Source organism: Cylas formicarius, unplaced genomic scaffold (assembly GCF_029955315.1).
Source record: "Cylas formicarius isolate icCylForm1 unplaced genomic scaffold, icCylForm1.1 PGA_scaffold_6__28_contigs__length_40554024, whole genome shotgun sequence".
In the NCBI taxonomy this organism is placed as follows: domain Eukaryota; kingdom Metazoa; phylum Arthropoda; class Insecta; order Coleoptera; family Brentidae; genus Cylas; species Cylas formicarius.
In genome coordinates, this window is record NW_026844347.1 from 31,358,002 (window position 1) to 31,378,313 (window position 20,312).

At 33.1% G+C, this 20,312-nt stretch overlaps 1 protein-coding gene across 1 annotated transcript in view; it reads right to left on the minus strand.

Moving 5' to 3' along the window:
- LOC132703605 (transcription factor Sp9) overlaps positions 1 to 20,312 on the minus strand; it is a 37,166-nt gene that overhangs the window by 16,460 nt on the left and 394 nt on the right. The window lies entirely within an intron of this gene.

Consider the following 20,312-nt stretch of genomic DNA (forward strand, 5'->3'; position numbering starts at 1 on the left):
ATTGAAATTTGGTAACAATAAACTTAATTCTAAATTACCACCAAATAAAAAAAAATGTTGAAAATGACCACAAAGCTTTAAGTGTAGCCTATGATTTTCGAAAAACCCTTCATTAAATATTGAACATTGAAAGTGGAATTACCTTACTTTCGTTTATATAAACTGCCCATTTGATTGAAATTGCAAAATCGTCGTATTGGTATACATTATACAGAGTGTATCAAGTAGATAGACCAACGGCCATGTTTGTGTGCTACTGGCTCTCACTTCTAAAATCGTATTTTGTTTTATCTTAGTACTTGGTGTACTTCAATTTAATTAAAATAGATTAGCTATGTGTGCTTCAAACGGGATTCTACGCCATTGGTAATTTTCCATGTCTTTGGTAAAATTCGGATTTCTCGTGGTTTTTCTCATATATAATTATGCTTACCACATCAATACAACCTAGAAAAATCGACCCAAGTTACTGTAGTCCATTCATTAATGTAGACATTACATACTAGGCAAAAATTCTTGTCTGTTTTAGCTTAGTTGGTAGAAGGTGATTACTCTCAAACACAAAATGGAAATAGGTAATGCAATGGCATGTTGTAAATGAAATGTAAATATGCAAATTATATAATTCGCTTTCGAATAATTGTAGAAAAAATCAAAACAATTTGTCTGAAAAAACTGACTTTTAATGGTCTCATTATCGTTCATTTCTTCTTCAAATGCATCATAAGTTACAAGTTTCCGTCTTGATTATTCCTTGTTTGTCAATGGCGATCATTAAAGTTTATAATCAAGCTATTATGCTCCTAGAGCTGTTCTGTCGTCATATGCATTGCTTTTATTTTGACGTTGATATATTTTCAGTAATACTGAAGTGCGTATAATGGATAAAAGTTTTATAAGTAAATGTCAAAATTGTATGTATGTACGTGTACCCAAATTATTTTTGTTTTTCAGTAAATACATTTTTTTGTTGCACATATGGCATTTAATATAATAATAATAATAATAATAATCATAATACATTTGCAAGATAATAGTTTAAGTTAAATTAAGTAGCAAAAATAAATTTACGTCTTAAAATAATTTTTCGATCTTGTGAGAACTTTTTGCTAGGTGTTACATTATCGGATTTTATTTTAGAGGTCATTTTAAAAAACGACAGGTGATGTCTTGCACCTTCGAACTGCTGAAGGCAGGGACCGTAGGTAAATTTTAGACAATTGAAATGGGAGAACTGGAGTAACTGAGTGGAAACTGGAGTAAAGTTTGAGATATTAAGATATTTTTACCCTTTGAATAAGAAGTTTAGACTCCAAGATTGACTCACAGAATGTCAAATTTTAATGAATCTCAAGTTTGGAATTAAGAAATCTCTATTTGTTTGAGAGAGTGTTGGTCGGAAAGATTCTTAAAGATAATGAATTTAGAATTAATATCAACTTTGCGTGTCATCATTAAAAGCTTTTACCTTGACTATACAATGTGATTCATTATTAAACGACCCTCGAATCTCATATATTCATACAAACATGGGTTCGAAAGCGTCCTAGACACAGGGTGTCAAAGATTTTTTTCCATTCATCTTGCGTAATTTAAAAATAATTAGCTGAAATTTGGTATACTACAACTTTTCTCAGTATCACCAGGATGGAACCTCTTCAAATTCCATTTAGTCACCCCAAATTTGTCGCGGAGCATCCGTGGGTTTTAATAAGATTTGTGCACAAATAAACAGCAAAAATGAGAGAAAAGTTTATGTATGTAAATGTACACAAGCGTTATATTACTCCAAATATTGTGTTTTTGATAATTATTTTAAAAATTGTAAGAATAAAAAAATAAATATTTTATATTCATCTTTGACACCCTATAGCTCGCAACAAACAAACAAACAAAAAAGCGTTTTCGGACCTTTGTCTAAATGAACTCTTTATAGATAATATAAGAATACGCTCCTAAGTTTCGAATTCCTCTGACTTAATACACAAAATAATAGGCAAAAGTAAACCCTACTTGATTCTCGGACCCACTGTATAAAAAGCGGTATACATGTTGCCCGACCGCAGATTTCGCTCCGTAACGATGACTTCGGAAATTATAATAACGATTTAAGTCTGCACGAGAGTGACTAACGTCGGCTGACGTTCTTTGTTTTTTAAAATTACGAAAAGCAACCTTAATACAACCAAACGTCCACGTAGTCGTCCAAAAGTGGTCGGCGAGAGAGTCTGCCGCGAATTTCAAAACAACAAGATGGCCCGCGGTCATCACGCGAGATTGACAAACAATTATAACATGACAGGAAAAAGCCGGTAGCGCTGGGGCCTTTTATTTCTTTCCCCGAATCGGTGATGCTGAATTAATGAGGCTACCAGGATACGGCGACTCGTTAAAAACTGTTTCGTTCTCTAGACGGCTGGGTTCGCACGGGATCTATATTTGATAACCAAAAACGACCTTGAAGTGCCGACCAAAACCCAATTTCGAGAACTCGTTAGAAGCGGCCGTTTTTGGTCATTCGTGATGGGTTATGTCGCGGCCTCGACCATTTCGGTCCAAACAGACCATTTACCCAACGCTGATAATAATGGTATAATTGGGAGCACTAAACTTTTAATGGCGTTTTTTCTGTTAAATTCGGCAAAGTTTTGGAGCCGATATACTAACTAGAGACTAATGACTAATTGTGTCAGCAACCAGTATTTTAAGTCTTTCCAAACTGAGTTGCGCAAGTCGCTCTTGCAAGCTCAAACAATAAGGAAAAGGAATAATAAAAATAGACTTAACTAACTTCTTTACTTGCCAAACAATTCCGACAAACTCGAGTATACAAAAGGCACTGGATGTTTCATAATTCTCATACATTTGTGAGTATATACCAAAATCGAAGAAACAAAATGTCTTTATCAATTTTTTTTTAAGAAACATATTCATTATCAATCAAAACTGTAAATAAATAAATAATATTTTTATTTAAATCTTAACAAATATTATTATAACAAAATAATAGATAAGTAGGTGGTGACATCTAGCACAACGTCACTGTAAGTATTTCTAATCTGGCAAATATTTACGACGAATCGTTTTAAAAGAGGATACCGTTGCGGACTTTTTAAACTGGTCTGGTAGAGTTATAAATTGTTAAAACTGAAAAAATGCAGTTTGATGCCTAGGAACGATAAACTCACCTTTATGGCTAGTACTTTTTGTGTGAACGTTTGAACCTTTAATCAATTTCGAAAAAAAAAGTAAGAAATATGCATTACCAATATTTTGTCTAAGCGTAACTAATTATATTCAGGGTTCACATGAGAATTAAACAAGAATTGAAGACAGAGATGCGAGGATGATTGAGTCACACAGTTTTAATCTGACAAGGACCTGATAAAGAAGCATGTTGTACATCATCAGCATACTGATGTGCACTCATCTTATTTACACAATTACCCAAGTCCGCAGTATATACACTGAAGAGACGTGATCCGAGTATGCTACCCTGAGTCACGCCACGAGTCATCAGTACATAAATACGTTAATTTTTTTTTTTTTGAGTTTATGCCAAAATCAGGAAATGACGGTCACATATTACAATAAAAGGTTTCAAATTGGCTGTTCTTTTTTATGTTATCAATGAATTGCTTTGACAAAAAATATTTATAAAAATAGGTTTTGTCAATTTTCACCATTTTCGGTGGCTGTAGTTCATTCAAAGTAATCAACAAAAATTGAAAAAAAAGCAATAGCGTGCATCTCTTTGACAATACTGTAAGACAAAGTATTTTAGGAAAAATTAGGCGTTTTTCATTATAAATAACGTTGCCAAATTTTAACAATAAACCGTTCTTTCATTTTAATGTTTAATACCCCGTATGAACCCTTTGTTTTGGATGACGGATCTCCAATCCAGCGTTAGCGCAAGTTTTTTTGAAACACCTTGTATCAGCGCAAACAATTGTAAGTTGGTTAAGTATTTGAAAGTAGTAGTCGCACACCTTTAAAACATGGGCTTGTTTGCGTCAGATGCTTTTATTATGTTAACTGTAAGAGCATACCGTCAACACAACGACGATTATAAACATGCCTTACAATAATTGACGTATATTTATTCCACATCTGACCGGTTTTGGTCGCAATAACCGCAGGTATAATGACTTGATCCAAAGACAATTCCGGACGCACTTTCGTCGATATAACATTTTGGCACTCGATAATTTTAAGCTGACTCCTCTCCTTAAAGAAGCTATAGAAACCGTTAATGTCTGCTCGTTGCCCGCCAAATCTGGTTTTTATTTTGATTTCATGACCTTAACTTTCTATAGCGACCACAAATAGGCCGCCATATGCTGCGCCATCAAGGCATAAAAATTCGGTGGTGCACGCCCACGACAGCTGTTATCCTTGTTAGTCTCCGAAGGGTAGCTGCGACCACTTTGCGCACCAATCAATTTTACATTAGGTCTTAGACGTTCCGTTTGTTATGTGTCGGACGAAATGTCATTATTAAAAAGTCATTTTCCGTTGGTCACAAATTCGACGAAATAGTTCCGGAATGGTTGAAGACAAATCGTTTTCAACAAAGAGAATTTTTTATGTTCGGCAATAATTAATTTTTTTTTTTCATAGAAAAACCACGTATCAATCTTTAAAATGTTAGGATATCACGATTATTAGTAGCAGCAGACAATAACGCATCCAGGTCTAAGGATACAGTCATTTATGTTTAACTAGAAGTTCTGGAAAATTAAAGCACAAAGGGTTAATTACATAGAAAAGATACACCAGACTATACACAAATAGTAATAAATAGTGAAGTTTGTTTACAAATATTTTATAACTTTAACTCAACCAACATCATTAATTAGTTTATGCAAATTTTAATCCTCGGTATAAGTTGTGCACCAGAAATAGCAAACGAATCAACTTGCGAAGATTTTATTGTGACATTTTCCTTTACCAGTCAAAATTGAAAATATTAATAAATTTTTTTTTAAAAAATAGGTCATTTTTGAAAATATCGAAAAATTTTATTGCAAAAAATTGTTTCCTTTTCAGTTTTTTAGTAAACGTGCCACGTGGACAAAAAATGATTATTTTTCATTTTTTGCAATACTAACCATTTTTTGGCACACCCAAATTTAAAGACATAAGAAGTAAACTAACTCAGATGGACTAGAGTGTGTACTTTAATATAACGTGTCTTTAAGTTTACTTCTTAATATTAACTCAAATAACTATTCATGTTTTTATTCTATTTTTCTTTAGTCGGTTACCTCCCGGAATTGTCATAAAATCAACTAAACTTATTTGGTTTTAAACTATTAAAACCACGTTAAATTTATTAAATTTGCTAGTCGTCTAAGTAGTTTCATGAGAATTTCTTTTAATTGCCAATTACCATTACCATTTAAATGACCAAAAATCACCAAAAAAAAAAGGTTTGAAAAAAACCAGAAATTAAAGTGTACTCGATACTTTAAACGTTTTCTAACTTTTCGAAAATTTATTATTTTTGATGCACAAGCTATCCCGAGAAACAATATTTGTGAAAACATATTAAAAAAAATGTTCCCAGATGATGTGGAGTTTGGTGACACTGTATTTTCCCTAACTTACATAAGACTTTAAAACGCAAATCCCGGGAAATATCGGATTGAAAATATGGCCTCCATTATGATACTAGATGCAAAACTATATGGAATTCAAGCGTTGCCTACGGGAGAACTGTATTATTTAACTCTTTGTCAGATATTTCATCTACAGTAGCAAATTTGTAACGCCCTTACGTACTCAAGCTGAGAAGAGTTGCTAGTGTTAAAAATAGCAAAAGCAAAAATACCAATAATCCCTATTCAATATCGAACATCATAATCATATTTCCTGAATAAAATTCAGAAGATTTAGATAAATAACGACAATACGAATTCCTAACCTCGAACGTTTCTGCTTTTAAAAAAGGACAATAAATAGTAATTAATCATTGCTGCGTGTTATTTTTTTATTCTGCCGTATAAGCCATAAATAATACCAGCGCGACAGATGTTTTCGAAAACGGCATGTTGCGGTTTCCAAACATTCATCCAAAGGTACGTTTCCCGTGGCAAATTAAATTTTTGCGGCGGAAATGTTCAGCCGATTTCTAAGACGTCTTTATTAAGCCCTACAAAGCTAAATGATGGGTTCTAATAATCGCAGTTCACGAAAAACTGTATAAAAATAAACACCAGACAGTGAAAATAATTTCTTTCGATTCTCAAAAACGCCAACAAGCGAGGTATGTATATGAGGGTGGCAAATAAAATGGCACAGAAGAGAAATATGGTTTTGGTTGTACCAAAGAAGAAGAAATTTAACTTGTGGGCGAAACAAAACACCGCAACTATATCTACAACAGAAAAAACTACATTACAACTTTATAAGCGAAATGATAAGAAAGCTGAAACAATAGAATGTGCAAGACGATTAACTAAAGCAGTAGATAAGAAAATCGGAATATAGTGGATTGACGAGAATCTCAGTTGACATAATGTTTTACTCCCTACTCTCAATTATGCACTAATAGGGTGTTTGCAAGGTCAGCTTTATTAAATGCTGTAAACTCCTGGCATCTCAAATGGAATTTTGCCTTTAACGGATCGAAGATGTTGAGAGATTTTCGGACAAGTGGTAAATCTGGATTTGACGTTAGATTTCTTTATAACTTTTGATATGTGGTCAGTGCCATAATGCTCTACTCCCTACTCTTAATTATGCACTAATCGGGTGTGTGCAAGATGTCACTTTGCAAGGTTAGCTTTTTTAACCATTATCGGGAGCCATTTTCTGCAATTTTTGTCACTGGTTTGAGAACGGTCGAATGTTTTCGGTAAATTTTGAACATGGTCTTTTGATGTTAGTCATTTCTGATGGTCAAGGCACACTAGACAAATAATTCAATGGAGGAATGGAAATGGGGTAGGGGTAGCAGGTAATAAAAATATTGATAAATAATGTGGGTTCTAAACCATAAGTGTTTTATTTTATTTCATCTGAGATGAACGCAGATTCAAAATTCAAAAAAAGCTGTAGGAGTACCCGTTTTAACCTACATTTCAATATACAGCAGGTGTAGTCAAAACTGGACAAATATAGTGAGTCAATTAAATTGGCAATATTATAAGATTCTATGCTCCGGTATCGTTAGTAGACTTTTGTGTTGTAAATTAAAACCACGAACAATCACTCTAAACGAAATGAGGAACACAGAGAAGTTTTTTGGTTTCCCGTGATAAGCCATCGTCTGTGAAGGTAACTTAGTTTTAATGCACCATAACCCCTTCTCCTCTCCTCTAAATCAAAGTTCACACTCTATATACAGGCCCAGGCTCTTACACGGTGTGTTGAGAAAACTATGTTTACTTAGTGCTGGGCTATCATCGCCCGGTTGATTTAAGATCAATTTATCTAAACCGAAACCAAGAAAGCTGTAACAATGTCACTAAAATCGGGAACCATGAACGATGCATCGTCGGTCTTTAACCGCTCTCAAAACGTTTTTATTGCTTACCAGCCACTCGGGTTTTCGGAAGTGTCAGCTCTTAGGGGAGCTATCTATTTCAAAAAGGCCCTCATAAAAATTGACCCCCTCGAGCTACTCATGCATACAGATTTGTTATTGCGGGACCTTGTTTATTATAGCCGAAACTCATTAGGATCGTCGACGTTCTCTGACAGTTGTTTTTCTCTTTATTTATTGTCTCGGAATTAAACACTGGTAGCGTCTCGCGCGCAGTAGGTAGACCAGCAGAGAGCAAGTAGTTGGATTGTTTTAAATAAACGGCGGCACATTTAATTTCGCAAATCGCCAGTAGCCGTTTGCAGCTTCTGTTTTGCGCTGGCACTTTGCACTTAATAATCGGTTTCTATACACACCGCGACCGTCCAACGATGTTTCTATTAAATTAAATTGAAGTTTGAATTGGCCGAATACCATACTGACCACGAGTTCGTAAGAAAAGTGAGAAATCCAACGGTGTATGCATTATTATATTATATTATTTTTTTAGTAAAGAATATGACCTTTCTGACGTTTGGCATCGCACAACACCTTTCAATCAGATTCGTGCATTATCTACTTTTTATAAAACTTCTGGATTCCTCTTGCGTCGGTTTTTGTATATTCGAACTAGCTAACGTTTCGCCAATCATCCTGTTGGCTCCTTCAGAGCTTCACTGAAACTGGCTCGCATTTTACTCTGTACCATATTCTTGAAGGTAGGCCGAGCTAAATGAGGGGCACAAATACAGTCTCGGATGACTGATTCCCATATTGCTGACAGGTAAAGACCTGAGTCGCGGTTAAGACTGTTAGGTTGCTTATAGATTTCTATAGACTCTCGGACTTTTTATTGGTGGAAGAATTGATTACGTACAATAATTTTAGTTTTATCGAATAAAATATTATGTCCGGTTTCGTCATTGTGTTCGGCAACTGCTGATGAGTTCATTTGTCTTAGTCTTAAGGTTAAGCCTAGTTGATATTTTTCGTCCGGTCTCCTCAATGTATTTTTTGCCTCATATGCATGGAATGCTATAAACTCCTGGTATCTCAAATGGAATTTTGTCTGTGACGGATCTAAGATGTTGAGAGAGTTTTGGACAAGTGGTAAATCTGATATTTCTCTAGAACTTTTGATATGTGGTCAGTGATGTTTTGAATGTAAGGAAGGACAACAGTGGTAATTATGGGATTGCTTTCAGCTTCATTGCTATTGTAAGGTTATGGTGAAGTGAAATAGTTTTACGGCTCTATAAATAAGATAGTTGACAATGTAAACACAATGACCCAATGTTAGGTCTGATTTTCTATTAATAAGAATATCTAAAAATGGGAGGTTGTTATTGGTTTCTATTTCAATGGTAAATCGTATGTTAGGGTGTCTAGAGTTATATATTATCTAATTGATTTTGAAGTGGGACATTTCAGGCATCACTTGAAGCTGTACAGAGCTGATGCTCGAATCTGGGTTCACCAACCGTACCTTGGGGAAGAACTACAGAATACAGTGCAAAATTACAATCGAAACTTGAAGATTTCGATTTTAGTTGTTAGTAGTTATTAATCTTTCCAGCTACACGATGACATTCAGATTTGCCATAAGACGTGTCGCCTCTCAGGTGTCACTTTACAACGTCAGCTTTTTTAAACATTATCCATAGTTATTTTCTGCAATTTTTGTTACAATTTTCTATAAACCGTGATGTCGAACAAATTGATTCATTCAAATTGAAATTTTTTGAGTTAATACAAGAAAATTATACGAAAACGTCAAACACACGACGTTAAATCTTTTCTCCGGTGTTAGTGCCTACATTTTTAAAGATAGTTGTTATAAAAATTATAAAAAACTAAAAACTAAAAAACCAACTAAAATAGTTTCAGTAGTGAAGAAAATTAACAAAATACACAATTAAAAAACAAAAAAGGAGTGCTACATTAAATTTGTAAGTTAGACTGAAATAAATAGCTTGATTAACTTGAAGCTCCTTTGAATTCGCCTTAATAAATCTAACGCTGTGTGTGTTAATATCGCAAAAAAAATATCAAAATTATGGTTCATAACAAATATTTACAATGAAAAGTAATATTATCTCTCATTCGTAAGTGTGGCACCATATATTGAGTTTTCGCTAAAGAGTGGAAGAATGGATAATACTGAAGCCAGCTTTCCATGAGAAAATTCTTATGTGCAACATATTTTTATTTATATTTTCAAAATATATGTATATCATTTTCCTACATCGTTTTATCCAACCAAAACGAAATGCTAGTATAAAATATTGTTCCAATTTAAAGTTTGCCTAACACAATCACGTGAAACGGCTTACCCATAATCTATTATGCACTTGAATAATTTAAAAACTTGTTTTTCGAATATTCTAGGACTACTTAACTTCCAATTTGTCTAACATATACGGTACTTATAAACAGTGAAAGCCATTTTTTTCGATCAACCAATCCTTTCCTTTTGCCTCGACCTTTCGGTTATCTAAATTTAGCCGTCGAGCAAATTTAATTGCAAATTACAACATAGGCGGAAAAAGAAAATCGTCGGGATTGAAATATTCGAGTTTCTTTGGATGTGATTAACCGAGAAAGTTTTCGGGTCAGGTATATGTGCCATACAGGGCCGACAAAATCGTATCACGTGTGGCTCTATTGTAGTGGAAAACTTGTCAACCCAAATCACAAGTATGATTGAATATATGTTCGAATTAAACCAAATGAAAAACAAGTTTTGTTTGATTTCTCTTGGACAGATGGTTTCGCACCGGCATATGTTGAGCTGTTCTTTGCGACCGATAGCTATACGATAGGATACATCCTCCTTCAATAACAATTAATTTCATAGTGCCACTTAAAAAAAATCGTATACCAAGTAATTTCAATAAAATAAAATCCGGTGTACCAGTTCTTACATAAATTAGTACAAATTGCCAGTAATCATCACTAATTTCCTTTATTATTCCAAATTTTCTCAAGGATCACCACTAAACACAACTTAAATTACGAGAGATTTAAATTTAGAACAAAATGCCATGTTGCTATATCAATAATACAAATTTTTGCAGTTTTTTGACACTAATTTTTACAGTTTAAAAAAGTTGGGAATTATTCCAGATATTACTAAAATGATCTTGGTTCTATTAAATATATCTTGACAAATTAAAAGCATCAAGAAGTTAAATATTAATTTCATAGATGCAATACGACTTCTTAAAAACATCAAAACATGCCAATTCATAAAAGTCTGGAACATGCTCAGAATGTGATAAAAAGCACATTTTGAAAGCCCATTTCCAGTTTCCGCTAGTTAAAACAAAAAAAACAATAAAGAAACCGAAACGGGGGTTAGTGAAAACTCTCCTACAGTGTTATCGATATGTTATTGATGTTAAACAATTGGAAAGTTGCTACATTGACCTAATAAAATAAAAACTTCTTCCTGACAACTGAATGATGTACATAACGGGAAGCTTATAGTTCCAAAGCTCTGTTGTTTCTTCTGAAATCCCCGCAACATTTAATTTGAATTAACAACTTTTAAAATGTTCACTAATTATTACCGAGTGTAAGCTAAAACTAAACGTGTCGCCATGGAAACGTTTGAAACGCAGCAACAATCCAAACAACAATAAAAAAAACAAATGTAATTATAAAAATTACCGCATGTTAATAGTCCTCGAGTTGAAAAAAGAAGCATTTTGACACGCTCTATTAATACCAATTGCATTTCACACAATGCTCAATGCTCAAATTTGTTTCGCCAGCTTAATTTGTTGAAAAAAACAGCGATTTATTTGATTTAGCTGAATTCTAGAGTAATTAGATACTTTATTTGGTCCAATAGATTCGTTAAAAGTTTTGCAAGATGGTTTTAAAAACATTTTTTAAATGTATTAACGTGTTACTCACGTTGCAAAGGTCATTTGGACGGCCCACATATCTTCAGCCCAGACAATTAGTAACCGTTTATAGCATCCTGTATACATATATTTTAATAGCTTAATTTATTTAACGTAAAGTCGCAGATGGTAATTGTTGTAAATAGTAGGGTAATTCCAAATTAAAGAAAGATCGTTCCTAACTACTGATAGCATTCTTCGTTAACTACACAAAAGTTGCAAACAATTGGAAATTTGTTTTTTTATTGAAATTTGCGCGGCAATGGTACATAAAAATAAATGTAATAAATAAATAAAACCTTTGTGTTTATTGATATAAGGAGTAGGTGATAAGTATGCACAAGTGCTAACATAATTTGGAAATATGAGCTTTTAAAAAGATATTCAAAGTTTTACGCGGAAATTATCAGTTAATTTTTTTAAATGCCATCATATATCTTACTCTGCATTTTTTTTTTTAAAAGATACGATACTATTGCTAAAAGATAGTTTACACTATTTAGAGTTGAAATAAGAGTATCACAATGAGACTTCCAGTTTAAACATCCCTCCAAACTCATTCCTAGAAACCGCACAGTAGGCACCTTTGCGATAGTGTCATTGCCCAAACAGATATTAATTAAAATTATTACATTGTTTCTGTTAGTTATGGAACCTTATAGTTTATAGCGTTTTCCTTGCATTGAAAATATAACTTAATTTTCTATCGAGTACCCTACAGTACTCCTCTGACAGGTCATCGTCATTTCCACACAACACCAACGAATGATCATCCGCATACAGTACAAAAAACGTATCAGATAAAATTTTTAATATACAATTTACATATAACATGAAGAATACAGAGTCTAAGACTGAACTTTGGAGGACACTAATCTCTATGCATGCAATTTGCAAAAAATATGTAAAAAAGACAGTTGGTTAAAAACAGGGAATAGTTCTAAATGCGTTTTCTCCGCAGAGTTAGATGTCGGTTTCTAAAGCCGGCTCCACACGATCCGGCAGACCTGTCAGTTCGAACTGAACAGTCCGCCTGAAGACTGGTTGCCTGATGAACTGATCACCCTCCTCACGTTCAGGCGAATATGAAATATCAGTCTCAATCATCATCATGGCCTCGGCTTAGGATTTGCTTTGAGTAAAAAGAAATCCAACAGTCTCAACTGACAGTTCGACCGGAACATATACACGTTCAGGCGACTGTTCAGTTCGAACTGACAGGCCTCGCTGATCGTGTGCAGCTATATTCAAAGAGGTAGGAATTTTAAGTATGGATCGCAAGGAGAATCCGAAGTCAAAATCTCATGGTCACCACTCAAAAACCGGGAGGAAATATGAAATTGCCCAAGGGTTAGATGGAGAAAAAAAAACTTTTAATTAAAATATTGACTGGCAAAACTAACGTAATATGGCGCAAGAAACGACAATGCCTTAAACATTTACCTACAAAAAAAAACCGTTAGAATTCGGTCCATTTATAACGCGTCGCTCTTTTTTTTCTCGCCGCCATTACACGCACGCCTTTTCTCTGTCGCTGCCTTTTATTATTAAAAAAATATTAAAATTAGCCCGGCTGTCGGCGTTTACAAAATTGTCCTCTTCGCATTAAATGAAGTCGTTAACGACGCACAGTTAACCTAACGTGCCAAGCGGACGCTAAAATTAGAAGAGGCGAAACGATTTATTTGAAAATTTCACGCCCTTTACCGCCGTTTCGGAAGAAATCCGGAGAATTTAACCGTATGTAACGAAAATTTGAAATGACTGGAAGACAAAGCGTTCGCCGTCTGAAGGTTCGGGTAATTTTTTACGCGTGTCGGACCGCAAGTCGTTAAGTATCCGCGCGCACGAGTCGACCTTGACGGGTGATTTTTTCATTTTAGGAATTTTTCGCGATATGAAATGTTGAAAATCGAACCGGAAATATGCAAAATCCTCGGCGCAATCACACCTCGATCCCAATCTCGAAAAAACTACGACAATTATAGAGTTTTCTGAGACTTTTAGTTTTAGTTCAAACGCTTCGGTATTTTTGGAGTACATCTGTCTTCTTCTTTATTTTAATATGACAAACAAAGAAGAAGTCCAAACACGTCAATGAAAGCATCATTAAATTATAATAAAAAATGCTCAGTATTTCTAATTAATTGTGTTAAATAGATTTTCGTCACCTCATTTCCACTAGTGAAAGCATTATTTTGTTTCCCAAGTAATTCTTAAGGTTATTTCCTCCTAAGCGGAAGTATTATCGTCTCTTGAAATTGTTTTCAATTTTATTTTTGAACATAATCAATTTTATCATGAAAGAATAGGATTATACGTACTTTTCAGTTTTTTCTCAAATTATTTATTGTGAAATGCCAATGAAGCCACTGATTTACATCTTAAGAGTTTTCGCAAGTTTTAATTCGAAATTTAAACGTTTTGAGGAGGCTCGACCATAAAATTTTTCTTATTTTGAAATAATTTAATACTGAAGAAACGTCTTCTATACACATATACCTATTATACCTGTACCTTATAAACTTCTAGATTCATTGAAAGTGACAATTAGGCAACAATAATTGTTATTTATGCTTCAATTTCAAAACCAACAATTCTTACGTCCTGTCGACAGAAAGATACCTTTTTACATTTTTTCTTTCAGCGAGGTCTAGCTGTAGTAAATATATACACTATTTTCATCCGCGTGATACTAAAACGGGCTTTTTAAAAACCATTGACAAGCTTTAATTGTATGTTTTTAATGCTTAGTCAGAAATTGTTGCCCCAAGCAGGAAAGTTGCATTCTTGCAGACTGAACGAGCCCAGTTTTGAATACATTTTTATTTTGCATATAGTCTATGAATGAAAATTGAAAGTTTAAGACATTATTTAAAAGGAGTGTTTTATAATCAAGTCAATCTTCTTCTGCCTTGCGTGCACTGCCAGTATGGTTATTTTTCTCTGCTTTATTATTTGAGATAGATATGTACCTACGTGCATTATATCATAAGTATAGGAGTTTTTGAGTAGGTCGTTTAAGACTTAATTAAGCCTTATTTAACAATCGTTAAAAAGTTCTCTTTATTTAACCTAATGATTTACAATTCTTGTAATTTTAGTTATATTCCCAACAACAAATAATGATTTCATTTGACTTGAGTTAGTGAAAAAAAAAAACAAATTCAACAACAACTGAGAATTCAAAATGGACAACCCGTTTAAAATCCACTGATATCTTTAAAAATTAGCACTTAAAAAGTATAAAATCTGGTTAGTTTTAACCAGCATAAACTTAATGCTTCTCGTACACAATCGTTTCCACGACTAAACGCCAACTAAAATTATTATTTTGACTAGGAAATCGAACGAAACACAATTTTTCCAATTGCGAACGAAGTCCCGATACGAAAACAGATTTGGTTGGCCATTACTAATTCAGAAAATTGCCGTCCATCATATCTTCATTATCGAGGCATTTTTTCTGTTGACAAATTGCTTGGGAATAAACTGTTACACGAAATGATCTAACGAGCGCTTCGTTTCAAATACCAGAATTAAATATTTACAACTTTTCATTAAAGGCGGGCTCGATGCGGAGCTCTTTGACTCTTTTCAAATCAATCTTTAATTGGACAGAAATTATAGTAACGACGCGGAGGAGTCTATCAGTAATGGTGGTCATTTTTCAGAAAGTATTACGGTTCCAATGGTTTGTAATTAAGCGTTACGTCAAAAGCATATTATTAAGGAACATATCAAAAAATTAAATTCCGTAGGTCCTGCCGAAAATTTAATTTTAGAAAACTAAAATTATTACAATTAGTAATTGTCTTAATTCTTCCTTACATCACCAATATTTTACAAAGGACTTTGTAATTACTAATTTTGGCCCCCTGCCTATCTGCAACTTTCTGCTGTTAATTTCTATTTTTAAATATCAAATTTGTTTTTCTTTACTTCGTGTTCTTATGTAATTTTGTTAGTGAGAGAAATTATATAATATTTGAAAATTAATTGTCGATTTTTTTAATAAGGTATTCAATTTTTTTTGCTCCCCTTATCATACACAGTTAACAAAAATTACTTCGAAATTTAATATATATATATATATATATATATATATATATATATATATATATATATATATATATATATATATATATATATATATATATATATATATATATATATATATATATATATATATATATATATATATATATATATATATATATATATATATATATATATATATATATATATATATATATCGTCACTCATATAGACACAACCGAAGTATTTCCAATATTCTACAAGATAAACAAACTAGCTTCCCTAATTGTGGGAAGTCTTGTCCGCTTTTATGCCATAGAGTGTCTCAAGGGTTCTCAACTCAAAGTAGCTTAAGAGAATCCGATTTTCGATAGAATCTTAACAATAGGCGGGGATAAGAGCATTGCTGACAAAAGAGCGGGGGTCTGACCTGTCCAGTTTAAACTCGGGTATTTGGATTTAACCGACATTTTCGTAAGCCAATACTTGTAATTTCTATTTTTGAATAGGTGATGTTTGCACAACAATGTCTGCCCTATAAAAGGGTGAATTTTAAGGCATCCGCTACAGTAACGAAAATCTCTGCTTTGTTGTTACCGAAATATTATCTCTACGTAATCTTTCGGTAATCGTTATAAGAGAATACCTCCATAGGTATATAGACGATTTAGAAGAAAATTGAAAGAACATTTTGAAATTAACAATTATTTGACATTAAAGAACATAATAGAAAACATCAAATTAAGAATCAATGTCAAGACTAAAAATTCCATAACACTTTTTTGCACTTGCACAAAAAATTTAAGTTGATAGTTTTTTATTTACAAACAAAAATAATTGGCACAAAAGCAAAATCTACAGGTGATTGGCCGATATTTGAAATATTAATAAATAAAAATCTAAAAAGATTAATACAATTGCACGTGTGACACTAGTCAAGATACTTTTTGCATGAAAATTGAAAAAAATGCTCCTATACTGGTAGAAAATTGGGATTAGATTTCGGTAATTAATCTGTCTTTTAAACCTCATTTTAATAAGATGATACGCACTGCATATGACAATATGAAGGTGTTATATCAAAACAGACAATTGTTGTCAAAGTCATTAAAAATAATTCGTTGGTTTAAGTCGCTTAATTTTTGTGATACTGTATAAATGTCCATGTTTGGATTTGTGTAACATCAACATAATACAAAGGTTCCGAAAGACGTGTTTATTTTTCATTCATGGTATACGCGCCAGGGATCCACTTTCATACACATTTGAAGAAACAACGGCGTTAACAAGGGAAAGTAGGGGTAAATTCCATTCAGTTACATTGTTTCATAATATAATATTTAATAAGCGTTGCCGGTACCTTTTTAATCAAATTAGCTTTCGTACTGACGTGCATACGCTGAACTTGAGGTATCGACTTCACCGCATCAACTAACCAATCCTCTTTCAAAGATCTTCTTTCTCTTATAACGTCTATAATCTGTACAATGGAGAAGAATTGAAAACTTATTTAAGGGTCTCTATAGAAAGTACCTTTTCGAGAACGATTATGTGTAATTGTAAAAAACTTATCTATTTACTGCTTGTTAAGGATTGGACATAAAGTGCACGTATCTATTTCAATATTACTTTCAGCCTCTAGGGGTTGAACTTAAACTTTTTGTACATGTTTTCAACTTTCTTTTTGCAACGGTAAGGTTAAATTTTGTAATACTTGCTGCATTATTTTGTTGCGAAATGAATATTATTATTATTATTATGAAGTCTAGGTACATCTGGAAGAAGTATAGTTTTGGTTAGTTACTAAAATATGTGGACGTCATAAGAAACCAATAAATAGTCTTGAGAAAAAGTTTAAATTCGAAATATGTCAAACTATTATTATGGGCGTATTGCATTATTGACATGCGGAATTCTATATTGGAACAGGGGAAGCAAAATCAACAAGATATTTATTTTACAAAGAAGCGTCGTCAGAATTACGTAGGTGCTCTTCTGGCAGGCCCTCATATAACATTCTAATTATATACAGCACCTACGTCATAGAAGTACAAATAATAATCTAATATGTCTGTATAGAAGAGTTTTTAGTAGATGTTTTTACTGAAATTCTCAAACTTATTCTAAATATATGTAATGTCACACCCCCATCCTAGAAAGATCTACTTAATAAAGCTGGCAAGAATTAAAGGATTGATCTAAACACATCCTTAAATCTCATATCTCGATGCGCGTGATCAGTATAAGACATAAAGAATTGCGACGCGTTAAAATATGTTTGCTCCAGCGCAGTTTACTCTTGTTTCTAATTAAACAAAGAAATCCGAGTCCTCGAATGATCTGAAAGTCGTACGGTGTTGCGCCTGCTTTATAATAAGTTCCGAACGCTTCCAATTCCTAATTGGCCTAATCCACCGAGTTTTAAGAGGTTTTAGGTACCTATCGGAGCGGCGTTTGTTTGGGTAATCTCACGCTGCGCCGGTCCATCAAAACGTGTAAAGAGAACAGCGTGAGGTAGACGTTGCGCTTTTTAAGTGCCAGGCCAAATGTGTGGATACGATTGTTCGAAATCACTTTTCTTTAACGCGACATCGGTCGAGAATAATCGTTTTTTTTCCGCGTTTAGCAGCATATGGATGCTTGTTTATGCGACTCGTGATATAGTAATACTATGGCGTCGCAGACACAATTTGCACTGGTGCAAGTATATGGTATTTCATTTATTGTTACTATATTATATTCGCATTGCCCAAGCTTTTCTTCACTAATTTCAGATCATAGCATAACAAACATATAATACAGAGACCAATTAGTTGTACGACTGGCGCAGTCTAGCTTGGAATTAGCTACTCGACTCAACCAGTGCGCCGCACAATAGTATAGGACAAAGTTTAAAAAAAAATTGATAATGGCGTCTTATCTCAGCTACGAATTTTTAAAGCACAAAAAATCTGTAGATGCAATATTTTTTTCTTATATTTAATTTTAAACATCCCTGTTATGTACTTCTCGTCTAAACACTATTCGTTCCAGAATCGAATACGGAGTATCAGGATCGTTAATAGTCTCCATTAAAAAAGTACAGAAATGTATTCTTCTACGAGACTCCATCTTAAGCCACCCAATCTGTTTATAAAAATTAGAAATATGATCATATATTCTTAAACCATACACAAAGCGCACACGTTGGTTTTGAATTTTGTGAATTCTACACTCACTTTCATTATCTAAACGGAAACCATATTCAAAATGACAATAATTAAAATTTGGTAATACAGAGGACTCGCGCAACTTTTGACTTAAAATGTGTTTATTACTGTATAATATTTTTAGTGCCTTTTGAAATATGCTTTCCAAATTTTATTTAAATCTTAGCTCGCTATCTATGCAAATGCCCAAGTTCTTAGAATTATTAACGAAGTTAAGCACTGTGCCATCAATTAAAATATTTAAAGAAATTTTGATCCCTTTAATCTTATTTTCATTACCAAAAAGTAATAATGAAGATTTTGTAGGGTTCAACTTAAGATTATGGGTTTTGGACAGTTCATTCAAACTTCGTAGATCGTGATTTATGTTTTATTCTACCTCCACAAGATCATCAACATCAAAACAATAATAAATTTGTGTATCGTCGGCAAACGCTTGACTTTAATATCAAGTTTATGATTTTAGAATGTCCGAAGTATACACAATAAATAACAGAGGACCTAAAATGGACCTGTGGCACCCCCGAGAGTATATGCGAAAATTAGTCAATTGTGACGATATTAATTGTTGCCATTATTATTCATATCAGCATATTAAAAAATAATAATAAAACGATGTTAATATTTTACAAAATATTTATTGGTGTGTGACAGCTGTTTCGGTAACACCGCGCAAAGAAACTAATAACATATCATTAAATTGTGTACTTGGTATAAGAATCTGACTCTTAATGATGAAGAAAAAAGTAATGAAACTAAAATAATTAAGATAATAATTAAAATTATTAAATTAAAATTACTCATCGAGCGTCAGTACTATGACTGTGCAACAGAAATGATAAGGAGGATTACTCTGTAGCAATCCGGATGGTATTTATGATGTAGTAGTATTTAGTTATTATAATTTTAATTAACATAAAACTACAATTATATACCTACATGCTCAAAAGCTAGGATATCGAGTGTAAAATAGGTTCTGTTTTGAACTTAATTCGTTCACAAGGTAACCATCGAAATAATAGCCGATAATCTTTAGGCATTGACAAGAGGAAAAATGAACTCATCAGTCATCAAATCGGCGTGTTGTTACACAACGCTAGAGCATTACTTACTCTAATTACGTCTTAGCGCCCTATGCCTATACCTAGGTGTTAAGTATATCGTGAAAATTATATTATAGTCAGTATAATATCTTTTCTTCAAATTTACCATCTTCACACCACAAACAATTAAAAAAATAATAAAATGGAAAGGATTCAAGTAATAATTTTTATCTTATAAAAACGCTTTCTTTTTTCCATGCAAATATACATAAATAATTAGCAAAAATTAGCAAAAAATGATCTCAAAAAATTGATGAAAATGATTCAGTATCCTCCTGTATGACTTGTATTTTATCCCTCGTACACTATATATGGGTAAACCACCAACACCGATATTGTACTTGCATTAAAAATTTAACCCGAAATCAGCTGTTTTTATTCTCGTAGACAGAAGTGGAATATTAAGTAGACAAGAAAATGTGCTTAACCGCAGTTAAAAAATTTCTTTCGCCTGGCATAAAACTTAAATCACAACTAAACTCTATATTACGATTTATTCAACATTGTCGCAATGATAGTT